Source organism: Coregonus clupeaformis, chromosome 26 (genome assembly GCF_020615455.1).
Source record: "Coregonus clupeaformis isolate EN_2021a chromosome 26, ASM2061545v1, whole genome shotgun sequence".
Taxonomy (NCBI): domain Eukaryota; kingdom Metazoa; phylum Chordata; class Actinopteri; order Salmoniformes; family Salmonidae; genus Coregonus; species Coregonus clupeaformis.
This window is the reverse complement of record NC_059217.1, coordinates 7,209,258-7,225,430: the sequence shown is the minus strand read 5'-3', so window position 1 is coordinate 7,225,430 and position 16,173 is coordinate 7,209,258.

The following is a 16,173-nucleotide window of genomic DNA, read 5'->3' as shown; positions in this document are numbered from 1 at the left end:
AATCAACATAATCACAGATGAACAATATCTTATCATCCATCTTTACTGGTATTTTTCAAACTCATTTCACTGCTGCTTGTGGATAGGCTCACATATTAAGTTATGGTTTCCTTGTGGTCTTTTTCTCTGCAGTATAATCACATTGCTTCTAAATAATGTGAAATGTATCTCTTTTCCATATTTCCTGAATGTCTCCTTGATGTAATAAGGATCTTGTTCTTCTTGATGTCCCGGTCATCTTTGCTTTTCATTGGATCAAATCTATATTCCAGTATGGTAATATCTGTGAACTAATGATCCATCTGAATGATCAAATCTAATACCAGCGGGGGAAAACATGTGGGTCAAAATCTGTATCAATTTATTAAACCAAACTATTTCCTTTGTATAGAAAAACAGTATAGTGGCACCAGCATCTTCTATTCTTTGTATGGGGATATAGGACATCTTGATAGGATTTCCTATTATAATACACACTCCATTGTTATGTGGCCTTGACTATTTTAAACAAATAACCAAACTGATTATCTGTAAGGGACTCATGATTGGCTGGTGTTTTTATTAAAGGGGCAGTGCAGGGTAAAGAAGCCCATGCATGGCGATGAAACCCATTTGTCTCATATCGTAAGTGAACGGCGTGGGATTGGAGTTCCACTACCTTGCTTTTGGAGACACAATACAGTTAAACATTAAAATAATGATGTATTAAATGATGGCAGAAAATCAACAAACCTACAGAATGTAACACCTGCCGATTACTTTATCTCCACATATATTTTAACTGAGATTGATTAGTTGACACAGAGAGTTGGGGTCAGACCTCCTAGCTAAACCTGCAGGTTCTTCCAGACACCTTTCTTCCTGTGAGTATGAGGTTATACTGTAGATATGGATCAGTCAGTGTGGGGCGTGCGTGTCCAAGCTATTCTAATAGAGCAATAGAACCTCTTTCAACAGGAGCTATCACAATCCATCCGTGTCAGTGTCACACCTGAGGATTGATGTGTAATATCTCTATAACTCAGCTGACTGACACACCACTGCTCTCAACACCCTGGCCAACCACAGCCGCACATAGAGATGATTGATAAACGAGGATATTATAATCTGGCATCACAGATGACACGGCACTTTCATCACCTTTGACCCCCCTGTCCATCTGCTCAGACACAATAGGATGGATTGTGATAGCTCCTGTTGAAAGAGGTTCTATTGCTCTATTAGAATAGCTTGGACACGGTTTCCCAAAAGCATCTTAAGGTTAAGTTCATCGATTGTAACCATCTAACAATGAATTTAGCCTTAAGATGCTTTTGGGAAACCGGGCCCTGGTCTGTAACAGAGTGAGAGAGTGATTAAGGAGCAACACAGCCTTCAAAGAAGCAGTGGTCATGACTCATGACGCAAGGTCTATGATGCCCCCTAAGGGTACATTTCAGTACTTATCATACTCTGCTGTTGTAGAAGGTCTTGTTGAGAAAGAGATTACTACTGTGTCTCTTAACCTGACAAGCAAAGATGAGAGATTCATTTGTAATTACATGAACTGCAATGATCTACATACAGCAACGTCTCTTCAAACTGACAGCCCCCAGGATCAAACCAAAACCCAACAAATTTCTCTGAAATATTGTTACGGATACAGGTATCCTGTGTCTTTTTGTGTTTTTCCTCTCCTTCTGCCCTAATCACAGGTGTCCTGTATGTTCCTGATTGGTGGTCGTTGGGGTGTCTGCTGATTGCTGAGGTGGACCAATCAGTGGACATTCCTCTGCATTGCACCACCTGTTTCTGGTTTTTCAATCACACTTCCCATTGTTTAAAACCCGGTCAGTTGTGTGTGTTGTTAGGAGACTATTTTCCGTATGTGAGTATGGATACTGTGGTGTCCTGTGTACTCACTAAGTTGCTGGTTACTCTGTTTGGTAACTTTGTTAGAGACTATTTCTGTATGTGAGTATGGATACTGTGGTGTCCTGTGTACTCACTAAGTTGCTGGTTACTCTGTTTGGTAACTTTGTGTGTTTCTGGGAAAAGGGGAGTTTAAGCAAGTTGCCCTTGGGCGTACATTACCCGTAGGAAGAAAACTGTCTAAAAACACTAGTTAGACCTGAGCGGACCACCCACTGTACTTTTGTATGATTAGCAGTAGCTTAGCGGTTCTTGAGGCAGGCAAGATCAGTTTAGGGGTGTTTTACGCTATTGTTTCATTTCTTGGGTCCTGCTCAGCCCTTTTTCCCAAACCTTTACCGTGTGTTCAAAAATAAACTTTTTATGTTTGACGGTAGTTTATGGTTGTCGTGTAGTTTTTGTTCTCACTGTTCCATGTCACGCTTCTAATTTGCACGAATTATGTTACGGGTCTCTTGTCCATCCACCCTAGACGTTTAAAGCCACGGGGTTCGTAACATAATGTGGGGGCTCGTCTGGGATCATTCTCATTGATACCCATGCTACTCATGCAAATTAGTTAGTGTCTGGTTCAGTGTTGAGCTTGGCAGCTGTAACTATCAGTTTTTTTGTGTTCAGAATTCGTCGGCTCGTGTTGCTAGTTTAGGATGGCTACTTTTGAGTTGGATGCATTTTTGGAAAACCCTACGTGGGAGGTTTTTGAGAATTGCCGTAGAGTGGATCTCTGAGTGGCTGACCACTTTTCTGTACCCATATCAATGGTTTTAGTGAAAGCCGAAGTGAGGAAAGTAGTGTTAGAGATATTGTTGAACGAGCGAGTGCTTGAGTTACCGCCGCCTGAGTCTGCTGCTCCTGTAGGGGATGTGGCTGCTGCTCCCGTAAGCCCATCGGTGTCTGAGGACGAGGCTAAGGCTCCAGCCACATTGCCCCGTTTTGACCCACTCTCCCCACTGACTGACAGTGATGCTAGGATGGATGTCCGCTCGACACGGCTCCAAATGGAGGCGGAAGAGCGGGCACAAATCAGGCAAGACAAGCTGGAGATGCGTAAAATGGAACTAGAGGCAGAACAGGAGACGCGTAAAATGGAACTGGAGACGCGTAGGCTTGATCAAGAACTGGAGATGCGTAAAATGGAACTGGAGGCAGAAACAGCGAGGTTAGTCTCTGCTCATACTATGTCTTCTAGTGAGCCGTCCTCACCAGCTGTGGCATCTGCTACTTTAGATATTAGTAGACAGATCACCTTGGTACCTGTGTTTAGGGAGTCAGAGGTTGATTCCTATTTCAGTGTTTTTGAACGTATAGCGGTAGCATTGAAATGGCCCGAAGAGGAATGGTGCCTATTACTTCAGTGTAAATTAACAGGTAAAGCCCAAGAGGTTCTGGCAGCGCTACCTCTTGAAGACAGCTTGAACTTGACGTGGTCAAAGCTACTGTTCTTCGTGCCTATGAGCTTGTTCCTGAGGCATATCGACAGAGATTTAGGTCTCATAAAAAGGCTTCTACTCAGACTTATGTGGAGTTTGCTAGAGACAAAGGAAATCTGTTTGACAAATGGCACAGTGCTAGTAAGGTAACTGATTTTAACTCTCTACGGGAGTTCATCTTGTTAGAAGAGTTTAAAAATTGCTTACCCGAACGCATTGTAGTTTATCTGAACGAACAGAAAGTATCCTCACTGTCGGAAGCGTCTGTATTGGCAGACGAGTTTGTGTTGACGCATAAGAGCGTGTTTTCGGCTCGTACGGAGAGCAGGGCCGCAGAGTTGGTAACTTTTAGTCCTAGTCGACCAGCAGTACATCCAGCACGCCCAAAAGATGTGCGTCACTGTTTCTATTGTCATAAGGTGGGACATATGGTTAATGATTGCTTTCTGCTAAAACGCAAACAGGGGATGCCTCAGCACGCCAGGCCGCCAACGGGTGTTGGGCTGATTCGATGCGGTTGTAAGGCCGGAATCAAGACAGAGGCCTCATAGTGAATGTGGTTTGAAAGTCCCTGTCCCAGATCACAGTTATGAACCGTTCATTTTTGAGGGGTTTGTTTCCATATCAGATGACGAAGCGTCTCAGCGTCCAGTTAGAATCCTCAGAGATACTGGTGCGGCGCAGTCGTTCATACTATCTGATGTGTTGCCCTTGTCCAATAATACATATTGTGGTTCCAGTGTGTTAGTACAAGGAATTGAAATGGGATTCGTCCCCGTGCCGTTGCACTTTGTGAACGTACACTCTGAGTTAGTCAGTGGATTGTTCAGAGTTGGAGTACGTCCTATGTTGCCAGTAAAAGGTGTGACATTTATAATGGGCAACAATATTGCCGGAGGAAAGGTGATACCCGTATTGGATAAAAGTGACCAGTCTCTCTCCGAGGAGCTGGCACAGGGTTATCCAGATGTGTTCCCCGCTTGTGCTGTCACACGTGCTCAAGCACGACAAGTGGGTGACGTGATAGATTTGTCGAACACGATTCTATTCAGAGAGTGTGACCCAGATGATAGTTTGGGTGCTACCTCTGGTAAGCTGGTGCAGTCTGACCAACAGTCCAGAGAAAGGAAGAAGGATGTGGAACTTGTTGCTGAGGCAATACAGTTACCAGTCACTCGTGAGCAGCTGATCGCTAACCAAAAGGTTGACATTAGCCTGGCTAAATGTTTTTCTAGTGTTGTCTCAGAGGAGGTGCTAAAGAAGAAAAACATGGCTGTCACGATCGTCGGATACAGAGGACCAAGGCGCAGCGTTGAAGGCGAATATACTTTTATTATTTAGAATGAACACACAAACAAAAACAACAAACGATAACGTGACGTCCTCGGTTCTAGCACAAACCTATACTGGAACAAGATCCCACATAAAACAATGCCAAACGGCTACCTAAGTATGGCTCCCAATCAGAGACAACGAGCTACAGCCGTCTCCGATTGGGAGCCACCCTGGCCAACATAGAAATACAAAACTAGAACAAACAAAGAAAACTCACACCCTGGCTCAACATACAAGCGTCCCCAGAGCCAGGGCGTGACAATGGCATACTTCATTGATGGTAATCTCCTCATGCGTAAATGGACATCCCATGTTGACGCTGGCGGAGATTGGAATGCTGTTTACCAAATAGTGATTCCTACAGCCTTTCGACAAAATGTTTTATCCCTCGCTCATGATCACCAGTGGTCCGGACATCTGGGAGTCACCAAGACTTATGATCGAGTTTTGCGACATTTCTTTTGGCCTGGTTTAAAACAAGATGTGGCAGAGTTCTGTCGGACTTGCCACACCTGTCAAGTAACTGGGAAACCGAACCAGGTTATTTCCCCCGCGCCTCTTTGTCCCATACCGGCCATAGGTGAACCATTCGAACATGTGATGGTTGATTGTGTTGGACCATTACCAAAGACAAAATCTGGTGACCAGTTTATGTTGACGATTATGTGTGTGGCCACCAGGTACCCAGAGGCCATTCCTCTGCGAAGGATTACTGCTCCGGTGGTGAGTAAAGCGTTGATCAAATTCTTCTCAACTTTTGGGTTACCTAAGGTGGTACAAACTGATCAGGGTACGAATTTCCTTTCTAAACTTTTCAAACAAGTGTTAAAGTCCTTGTCAGTTACACACCGTGTGTCAAGCGCATATCACCCAGAGTCTCAGGGTGCGCTTGAACGTTGGCATCAGACACTGAAGTCTATGCTCCGTAAATATTGCTTGGAATCTGAGAAGGATTGGGATGAGGGAGTTCCTCTAGTTTTGTTTGCTGTCCGTGAGACAGTACAGGAATCCTTAGGGTTCAGCCCAGCTGAACTGGTGTTTGGACACACCATGAGAGGACCTATGAAAGTCCTTAAGGATCAGTTTTTATCACAAGAGTTGTGTGTGAAAGAAAATGTGTTGGACTACGTTAGTCGCTTTCGTGAGCGCCTACATGGTGCCTGTGCTCTAGCAAAGGAAGCGCTGTCTTCCTCACAGAGACGGATGAAACGGCACTATGACACACAGGCTGTTTCTCATTCACTGCAGCCAGGTGACCAAGTTCTTGTATTGTTGCCGGTGCCAGGAGCGTCATTGTCAGCACGTTTCTCTGGTCCTTATGTAATTGAAAAGAAACTAAGTGAAACTGACTACGTGATACAGACTACTGATAGAAAACGCCAATCTCGCGTGTGCCACGTTAACATGTTGAAGACATACCACACCAGACCCGTCACTCAGATAGACAGTCCAGAGAAACTGGCCGAATCGGCTGTCTATTGCTGCTACGGCTGTAGTGGGAGGTCATGTTAATGATGTGGACGGAGATGGGTTGGAGTTGCGCAATACTCCGCAGCAGTGTGCTAGATTGCCCAATTCAGAGATGCTGCTGTCTCTCCCGTCAAGCCTGATTCATTTAACGGACGGACAGTCAGATGATATTGTGAGACTATTACACAGCTTTCCATGTCTTTTTAATGATGTTCCTACATGCACAAATGTGTTAGAACATGACATTAATGTTGGAAACGCTGCACCTATCAAGCAACATGCTTATCGTGTCAACGTCTCTAAAAGAAAGATAATGAGGGATGAGGTCGGTTATTTGCTGGAGAATAACCTGGCTATGCCAAGTTCAAGTCCTTGGAGTTCTCCGTGCATTCTGGTTCCTAAACCTGATGGGACATCCAGATTATGTACGGACTATCGGAAGGTCAATGCTGTCACAGTGCCCGACTCGTTCCCGTTACCCAGACTGGATGACTGTATTGATACTGTTGGTGCTGCTACTTATGTAACCAAACTAGATCTTCTAAAAGGTTACTGGCAGGTGCCGTTAACCTCACGTGCCTCTGACATCTCTGCCTTTGTGACCCCAGATCACTTCCTACAATATGCTGTCATGGCATTTGGGATGCGGAACGCACCAGCCACTTTCCAACGCCTGGTTAACACAGTATTGGCTGGAGTTCCTAATTGTAGTGCTTACCTTGATGATCTGGTAATTTATTCAACTGAGTGGTCTGATCATGTTAACACTCTAAGGGTAGTGTGTGAACGTCTAGCAGCCGCTTCTCTAACCCTGAACTTAGCAAAGTGCGAGTTTGGGAAGGCCACTGTTACTTATCTCGGTAAACAGGTCGGCCATGGTCAGGTGCGCCCTGTAGATGCCAAGGTCTCAGCTATAAATGCATTTCCCGCACCTACTACCAGAAGAGAGCTACGCCGCTTTTTAGGGATGGTTGGCTACTACCGTAGTTTCTGTAAAAATTTCTCTGCGGTAGTTGCTCCATTAACGGATTTGCTCAGTCCGGCGAGAAAATGTGTATGGTCTGAAGATTGTAGCACTGCTTTCAACACTGCTAAAGCACTCTTATGTAGTACTCCTGTTCTTGCTGCGCCAGATTTTGAACGACCGTTTAAACTGGAGGTAGATGCAAGTGCCAGAGGTGCTGGTGCTGTTCTACTACAGCAGGACCAGAGTGGAGTGGACCATCTTGTCTGTTATTTTTCACGGAAATTTAACAAATGTCAGACAAACTATTCCACCATTGAACAAGAAGCTCTAGCTTTGTTGTTAGCTCTGCAGTACTTTGAAGTTTATGTTGGTTCCAGTGCATTACCAGTGATAGTATATACTGACCATAACCCTTTAGTTTTTCTCCACCGGATGTACAACCAGAACCAACGCCTTATGCGTTGGGCGCTTGTAGTGCAAAATTATAATTTGGAGATCCGCCACAAAAAGGGGTCCGATAATGTGTTGGCAGATGCTTTGTCTCGTGTTTAAAGATCTAGGTTGTTTTTTTTGTTATCCCGTCAGGATGCTGTTGATCTTTTAATTTTGGGTGTTGTGATGGTACGTGTGTCGCAAACCATTGTGGTTTGCTCTTTTAAGGGTGGGAGTGTTACGGATACAGGTATCCTGTGTCTTTTTGTGTTTTTCCTCTCCTTCTGCCCTAATCACAGGTGTCCTGTATGTTCCTGATTGGTGGTCGTTGGGATGTCTGCTGATTGCTGAGGTGGACCAATCAGTGGACATTCCTCTACATTGCATTGCATCACCTGTTTCTGGTTTTTCAATCACACATCCCATTGTTTAAAACCCGGTCAGTTGTGTGTGTTGTTAGAAGACTATTTTCTGTATGTGAGTATGGATACTGTGGTGTCCTGTGTTTTGTTTACTCACTAAGTTGCTGGTTACTCTGTTTGGTAACTTTGTGTGTTTCTGGGAAAAGGGGAGTTTAAGCAAGTTGCCCTTGGGCGTACATTACCCGTAGGAAGAAAACTGTCTAAAAACACTAGTTAGACCTGAGCGGACCACCCACTGTACTTTTGTATGATTAGCAGTAGCTTAGCGGTTCTTGAGGCAGGCAAGATCAGTATAGGGGTGTTTTACGTTCTTGTTTCATTTCTTGGGTCCTGCTCAGCCCTTTTTCCCAAACCTTTACCGTGTGTTCAAAAATAAACCTTTCATGTTTGACGGTAGTTTTTGTTCTCACTGTTCCATGTCACGCTTCTAATTTGCACAAATTATGTTACGGGTCTCTTGTCCATCCACCCTAGACGTTTAAAGCCACGGGGTTCGTAACAAATATCATGACCAGTCAGCCTGCATGCAGACGTTATTTACAAATATGTGTGTTTGAAGAAATTAGTTGGTTATATCTAGCACCAGACAAACCTGCATCTGGACACACGACGCAAGCACACACACACACACACACACTCACACACATTGTTTAGTAATAGACTGTTTGGCTGAGGGAGGGAGGAGCAGGTAAGAGAGCGATTGACAGGCTGATAACAGTGGGGGTGGAGGTATGTGGACAGCGCTGTGTGTCTGTTTCCCAGGGGCAGCAGGAGAACTCCCCATCACACCCTGCTGCCAAGGCCCAGACACCTACCCACCCCACCCTACCCCAACCGACACACTCCCACCTCAGGCCTCTGATAGCACCAGCGAATCATTAATCATGCCCCACCTGTTTGTTCCATCATAAGCACAGGTATGAGTCATGATGATGCTCTGCTGTTTTGAGCATACATACTTTCGTTTCTACAATGACAATGGAAAGAATCTGCCGTTATGATCATGTCATATTGTTTTTCAATAGGCGTGACTAAATATTACGTTATAGCAGCCAGGTTCCAAGTAAATGTTGTCCATAATTATCAGCTAGAGGCTGTTTGCTGTTGACATATCTCAGGGATTTTTTTTTATAGAAATGAGATCTGTTGATAATTCAGTAAATATTTCAGAGCACCTTATTTAATGTGCTAATACAATATGCACAGTTAAATGTGAATTCTGATAATGATGTGCTCTTTTGAATAAGATAATATTGATTGAAATGTTTGACAAACACAGCATAATATTTTTAGTTATCATTTTAACCTGAATATGTTTCTAATGCTGGAATTGAAAGATAAGTCAAACTCTCCCTCCCCCATATTCAGAGACACACACACGTTATTCCTTCATAGCACACAGACTCTTCCCACTCCTACAGTAGTTGCTTTTCCTATGCTGATTTCTTTCCAGATTGACAGTGAATCACAGAGTCAATCTTGACTACAGAGGAGTGAGGGACAGGTCTTTATAAACCAGCCTATAGAGGCGTGTGGCAATTGATGAGCGTATCTGATAAAGGAAGGAAATCAATTATAAAGCTGTCAGATCCCAGTCAGATTCCAGTCAGAAAGACAAGCCTATTTCACTGTGTGTGTTATTTGTACTGTAGGGACTGGGCACAGACATCAGTTCAACATCTAGTTTTGATTTACATTTTGTTGAGCTGTCATCCAATGTGAATTCAACGTGAAATCAACAAGAAATGCCACCATTTCATTGTGATTACTTTTTGCAAGTCATCACATTGAATTTGTTTGTTGAAATGATGTGGAAGCAACATTAATTCAACCAGTGGGGAGTGTTTCGTGGTTACTCAGTCTCCCGAATGAGTCAGTTTAGTATACCTACAGATGTAGAATTTGATCACCATTTTTAACATGTAGTGAGGTTTAAATAGGCTTCTAAAGTTTGTAATTTCCACGGTGAAATTTCAGACTTGATTTTCCCTTACGAAAAATGTATCACCGCTACAAAAATGTCCATTAATTACACTGAGTGTAAAAAACATTAGGAACACCTTGCTAATATTGAGTTGCACCCCCTTTTGCCCTCAGAACAGCCTCAATTCGTCGGTGCATGGATTCCAGAAGGTGTCGAAAGCATTCCACAGAGATGCTGGCCCATGTTGACTCCAATGCTTCCCACAGTTGTGTCAAGTTGGCTGGATGTCCTTTGGGTGGTGGACCATTCTTGATACACACAGAAACTGTTGACTGTGAAAAACCTAGCTTAAATCTTTTGTCTTGCCCATTCACCCTCTGAATCCTTCTTTAACCTCCACGGGATCAGTGTCCCGTTTACGGGACGGTTGAGCTAACGTGCACTAATGTGATTTTCATGACTGTTGTAAGTAACAGCAAACTTTCCAGGACATAGACATGTCTTATATGTGCAGAAAGCTTACAATCTTGTTAATCTATCTGCACGGTCCAATTTACAGTAGCCATTACAGTGAAGAAATACCATGCTATTGTTTGAGGAGAGTGCACAACAACAAAAAACTTATCACGGCAACTGGTTTGATACATTCACCTCTGAAGGTAAATAATGTACTTACATTCAGTAATCTTGCTCTGATTTGTCATCCTAAGGGTCCCATAGATAAAATGTAGCATCGTTTTGTTTGATAAAATAATTGTTTTTACTCAAATGTAGGAACTGTGTTCTACAGTTTGAACCCCTGCTGTCTCTGGCTCCACACCCACCCCGCCCGGCCATCTAGATGTGTGAAAGTTAGTGTATAAGCTAATGATCCATCATGTATGACATTCCTTGGAGTGTGCAAACTTACATTTTGTATTACCATATCATTTTTGTATGTTCTCTATAGTTATGTACTTGAAAATGTATCAATTGACCAATTCAGCACATTAGGGCAGAGTTGATACAAAATAGTCCAGTATTGCAAAGCTTCACTTGATAGATCAATCTGAAACTTTGCACACACACTGCTTCCATCTAGTGGCCACAATATAAATTGCGCCTAAACTGCAATATTATATTGTGGCCTTCCTCTTGCATTTCAGAAATGATGGGACAAAATAATTAAATAAACGCATGTTTTTTTGTTTGTATTTTCTTTTACCTGATCTAATGTGTTATATTCTCCTACATTTATTTCACATTTCCACAAACATCAAAGTGTTTCCTTTCAAATGGTATCAGGAATATGCATATCCATGCTTCAGGTCCTGAGCTACAGGCAGTTAGATTTGGGTATGTCATTTTAGGCGAAAATTGAAAAAAAGGGTCAGATCCTTAACCTTCTTTTTTCATAATCTTTGAAACGCCACAATATCAAATTGCAGTTTAGGCGCTATTTATATTGTGGCCACTAGATGGAAGCAGTGTGTGTGCAAAGTTTCAGATTGATCTATCAAGTGAAGCTTTGCAATACTGGACTATTTTGTATCAACTCTGCCCTAATGTGCTGAATTGGTCAATTGATACATTTTCAAGTACATAACTATAGAGAACATACAAAAATGATATGGTAATACAAAATGTAAGTTTGCACACTCCCAGGAATGTCATACATGATGGATCATTAGCTTATACACTAACCTTCACACATCTAGCTGGGTGGGTGTGGAGCCAGAGACAGCAGGGGTTCAAACTGTAGAACCCAGTTCCTACATTTGAATAAAAACATTGATTTGATCAAACAAAACTATGCTACATTTTATCTCTGGGACCCTTAGGTTGACAAATCAGAGCAAGATTGCTGAATGTAAGTATATTATTTACCTTCAGAGGTGAATGTATCAAACCAGTTGCCGTGATATGTTTTTTGTTGTTGTGCACTCTCCTCAAACAATAGCATGGTATTTTTTCACTGTAATAGCTACTATAGATTGGACTGTGCAGTTAGATTAACAAGAATTTAAGCTTTCTGCCCATATAAGACATGTCTATGTCCTGGAAAGTTTGCTGTTACTTACAACAGTCATGCTAATCACATTAGCGCACATTAGCTCAACCGTCCCGTATACGGGACACCGATCCCGTAGAGGTTAAGAGGTTAACCTGTCTCCTCCCCTTCATCTACACTGATTGAAGTGGATTTAACAAGTGACATCAATAAGGGATCAAATCTTTCCCCTGGATTCACCTGGTCAGTCTATGTCATGGAAAGAGCAAGTGTTCCTAATGTTTTGTACACTCAGTCCACATAATAATTCACATTTCCTGTTGCTGCAGGATTATTTTCCTGCTGTAGGAGACTGGCTCAAATGAAGAACCTATATCTATATAGGCCTACCCTTAATTGGCAGTACATTTAAGAGGGAGAAAAATCGTTCTTCAGATAAAACAACATAAACATTGTGTATGGATGTTATGCAGTGAAAGCAAAATGAATGCCAAACTCACATACCAGAGGGCGCTATAGCATTGTCTTAATATCGCATAGTCAGTTTACACAGTGCACAGCGTAGTCTGTAACACACCGAGAGAGCTCATAAAAGGCAAAATACTTAGTTATACTCAAGTTTTTACAATACTCAATGGTATCGGTGCTGCACAATCATTCACACCATAATGTAGGTTATAGTATACCCTATAATTAAGCAACCTTATGGCTGAGTGTGTTTGTGTTTGTGCTGGGGGTGGGGGTGCATCTTGTGCCCTACTGCCCATAAGTCTCATGTCCAGTCAAGTCTGTTGTGTGTGTGTGTGTGTGTGTGTGTGTGTGTGTGTGTGTGTGTGTGTGTGTGTGTGTGTGTGTGTGTGTGTGTGTATGCGTACATGAGTGTGTGTATGTGTGTGTGTATGCCAAGGTATTTCCTGGTGGTACAGAACTATGCCCAGGGCCCGTTTGTCCATTCCAGAGGAAATTACACTGAGTTCCTGAAGCAGAGAAGGATGGGCTGTTCTATCCTTTAATGTTCTGTTTTTGTATGAGTGTCTGTGTGTCTCTACTCTCTTCACCAACAAACACATTTGTATCGACACATTTGTAGCCTTTCTTTTAATATTTTGTTATATTTTACCAAACAATAGACATTACCGGAATTTGGACCTAATCACAGACAGACAGACAGACAGACAGACACACACACGCAGACACGCATGCATGCACAGACACACAGACAAGCACGCATGCATGTGCACTAACATGTTCCCCACAGGACTGACCAGTGTAAGACATGTAGATGCTGTATGTACACCATTCAAACAGCAAAGGGCCCCATAGTACAGACAAGACACAGAAGATAGAGGCATCTACAGTCAGTGAGTGGAACTTCATACAATTTCCTGACACCCATTAGATGGAACTACCAGATGCTGCAGAACCATGGCTCAGAGTTCTGATTAACGGACGGTTGAGAGTTTAGATATTCTGTATTTACTCTGCTATATTTACTGTAGAAGTGGGAAACAAGCTCCTCTGAAGCTGCCAACCTCTGGTATGCTATAATTAAACAGTGCTCTGCCTTTGATTGAGGACAAATATCTAAAGTATTGATTCATGAACACTTACACACACACTCACAATGAAGCGCCTCTATCCTCGCTAACCACAGATCCCCGGTCAGCAGCTCTGATCTGGCTGCTGTGGTTGTGAGAATGCATTGTTACAAGAGTTTTTGTGCAATTACATGCTCTGAGATGTCCTCAAGGCTTGAGTGAGATGCTGTTCTTTGATCCTTAATGGTGGGTTGTAATACATTGTTTGAAAATGTTCAGCTTTACTTCCTGGCACAGTGGGGGTCAGAAATAAAAATAAAAAAATTAAACAGAACCCAGTAAAGACGCCCACTCCAAACCAATACCTTGACACAAAACAGTTACAAACTGTCAGTGTCACCCAGGATAAAGCTCAAAAGTAGTTTTACAAGTACTGTATCTGCATGGATGTTTTTATTTTTTTATTATTGCCCTCAACTTTCGGAGACATGCCCAGCTTAAAAAACACCCATTATGTCACCGAGTTCACAATGGCCTTGTCTGGGCTATTCTGAGCATCTGTTTAAAGGCTGGATATACATAAGAAAATACCCTAGGCTGGGGGGGCTTATTGTTTCCACATAGATCTCATACACACAAACACACATACAACGAAGGGAATTCAGACCTTGGTTATGCCAACGTAAATGGAATTTACTTAATTACCTTTTCATGCACTTTTCTCTCTATGGGTATTCTGACCTTGAACTTAAGCATGGGGAAACGCATGTGCCAGCCAGGTATTCATTTGGGGTGGAGCTGACAGAAATGGAGGTGTGGCAGAGGTGTGTCTACAGATATACCATATTCTGACCTTGACTTAATTCCCTTATAATTCCACCACCTTTACGCGTGAAGAAACCATGAATAAAGTAGAGCAACCTGTCAGTTCCAAGTGTCTTCCAGACTTTATTTTTCCCGATAGAAATAACACCGTTCTCCATGCACTGTAATTTATACATTAATAAGAGCTATTGATAAGACTTAGGTAACAGGCTAATCCATTTGTATAAGGGGATTGTAAATATAAATGACAATTGTTTTAGATCTATTTTACCTTATAATGGGAAACCAGTCATATTTTAGCTAACTGAAAAGCATATCAACATGACAGATATTTCGGCCTCTTTTCCACAGTGAAGAATAAATAGCTGTGCCATTATTTTAATTGTAGGCCTATGGCTTCATAATTTGCAGGGGTGATATTTGGAGACCCAAACCGAGGCTGTAGCCTATGGAAACTTGTGCGCACTGACAGTAGCACCGATCCTACTGAGTTGATTTATGCGCTCTAGAATGTTTTACTTACAGTGCATTCTGAAAGCATTCAGACCCCTTGACTTTTTCCACATTTTGTTACATTACAGCCTTATTCTAAAATGGATTAAAAAAAAACATTTTCCTCATCAATCTACACACAATACCCCAGAAGGACAACCATCTCTGCAGCACTCCACCAATCAGGCCTTTATGGTAGAGTGACCAGACGGAAGCCACTCCTCAGTAAAAGGTACATGACAGCCCGCTTGGAGTTTGCCAAAAGGCACCTAAAGGACTCTCAGACCATGAGAAACAAGATTCTCTGGTCTGATGAAACCAAGATTGAACTCTTTGGCCTGATTGCCAAGTGTCACGTCTGGAGGAAACCTGGCACCATCCATACGGTGAAGCATGGTGGGGGCAGCATCATGCTGAGGGGATGTTTTTCAGCGACAGGGACTGGGAGACTAGTCAGGATAAAGGGAAAGATGAACGGAGCAAAGTACAGAGAGATCCTTGATGAAAACCTGCTCCAGAGCGCTCAGGACCTCAGACTGGGGCGAAGGTTCACCTTCCAACAGGACAACGACCCTAAGCACACAGCCAAGACAACGCAGGAGTGGCTTCGGGACAAGTCTCTGATTGTCCTTTAGTGGCCCAGCCTGAGCCCGGACTTGAACCCGATCTAACATCTCTGGAGAGACCTGAAAATAGCTGTACAGCGATACTCCCCATCCAACCTGACAGAGCTTGAGAGGATCTGCAGAGAATAATGGGAGAAACTCCCCAAATACAGGTGTGCCAAGCTTGTAGCGTCATACCCAAGAAGACTCAAGGCTGTAATCGCTGCCAAAGGTGTTCAACAAAGTACTGAGTAAAGGGTCTGAATACTTATGTAAATGTGATATTAAAGTATTTTATTTTTAATACATTTGCAAAAATGTCTAAAAACGTGTTTTTGCTTTGTCATTATGGGTTATTGTGTGTAGATTGATGAGGGGAAAAAACTATTTAATCCGTTTTAGAATAAGGTTGTAACGTAACAAAATTCCCAGACTTTTCAGTAAAAAAATAAAAACGATTTCACTGTCAGTAATACCCTCATACATAATAACTGTCCCTTTAGTGCAGTGACTGTTAGTTTCCTTCGATTTGTAGCCTTCATTTTGCATCATTCCATTCCATTGTTAGTTTACTTTTTTAATGTATTCTTTCCTCTGTCATGTCCGTGTGGTTGCTTTTGAGGGTCGGTAGCAATAGCGGATCATAATAGGCTAATGTATTACAAGTTTGGGACATGTAGCCTATTTGAATCATTATGGAACGCAGAACATACACAGCAGTTTAAACCTGAAGACTGGCCCACGGGTCATTGTCATCACAGTTCTGTGATTAGTGAAGATTAGGATAGATTTATAGGACTATTGTTCAACCACTCTTTCTCACCTTCCAGTA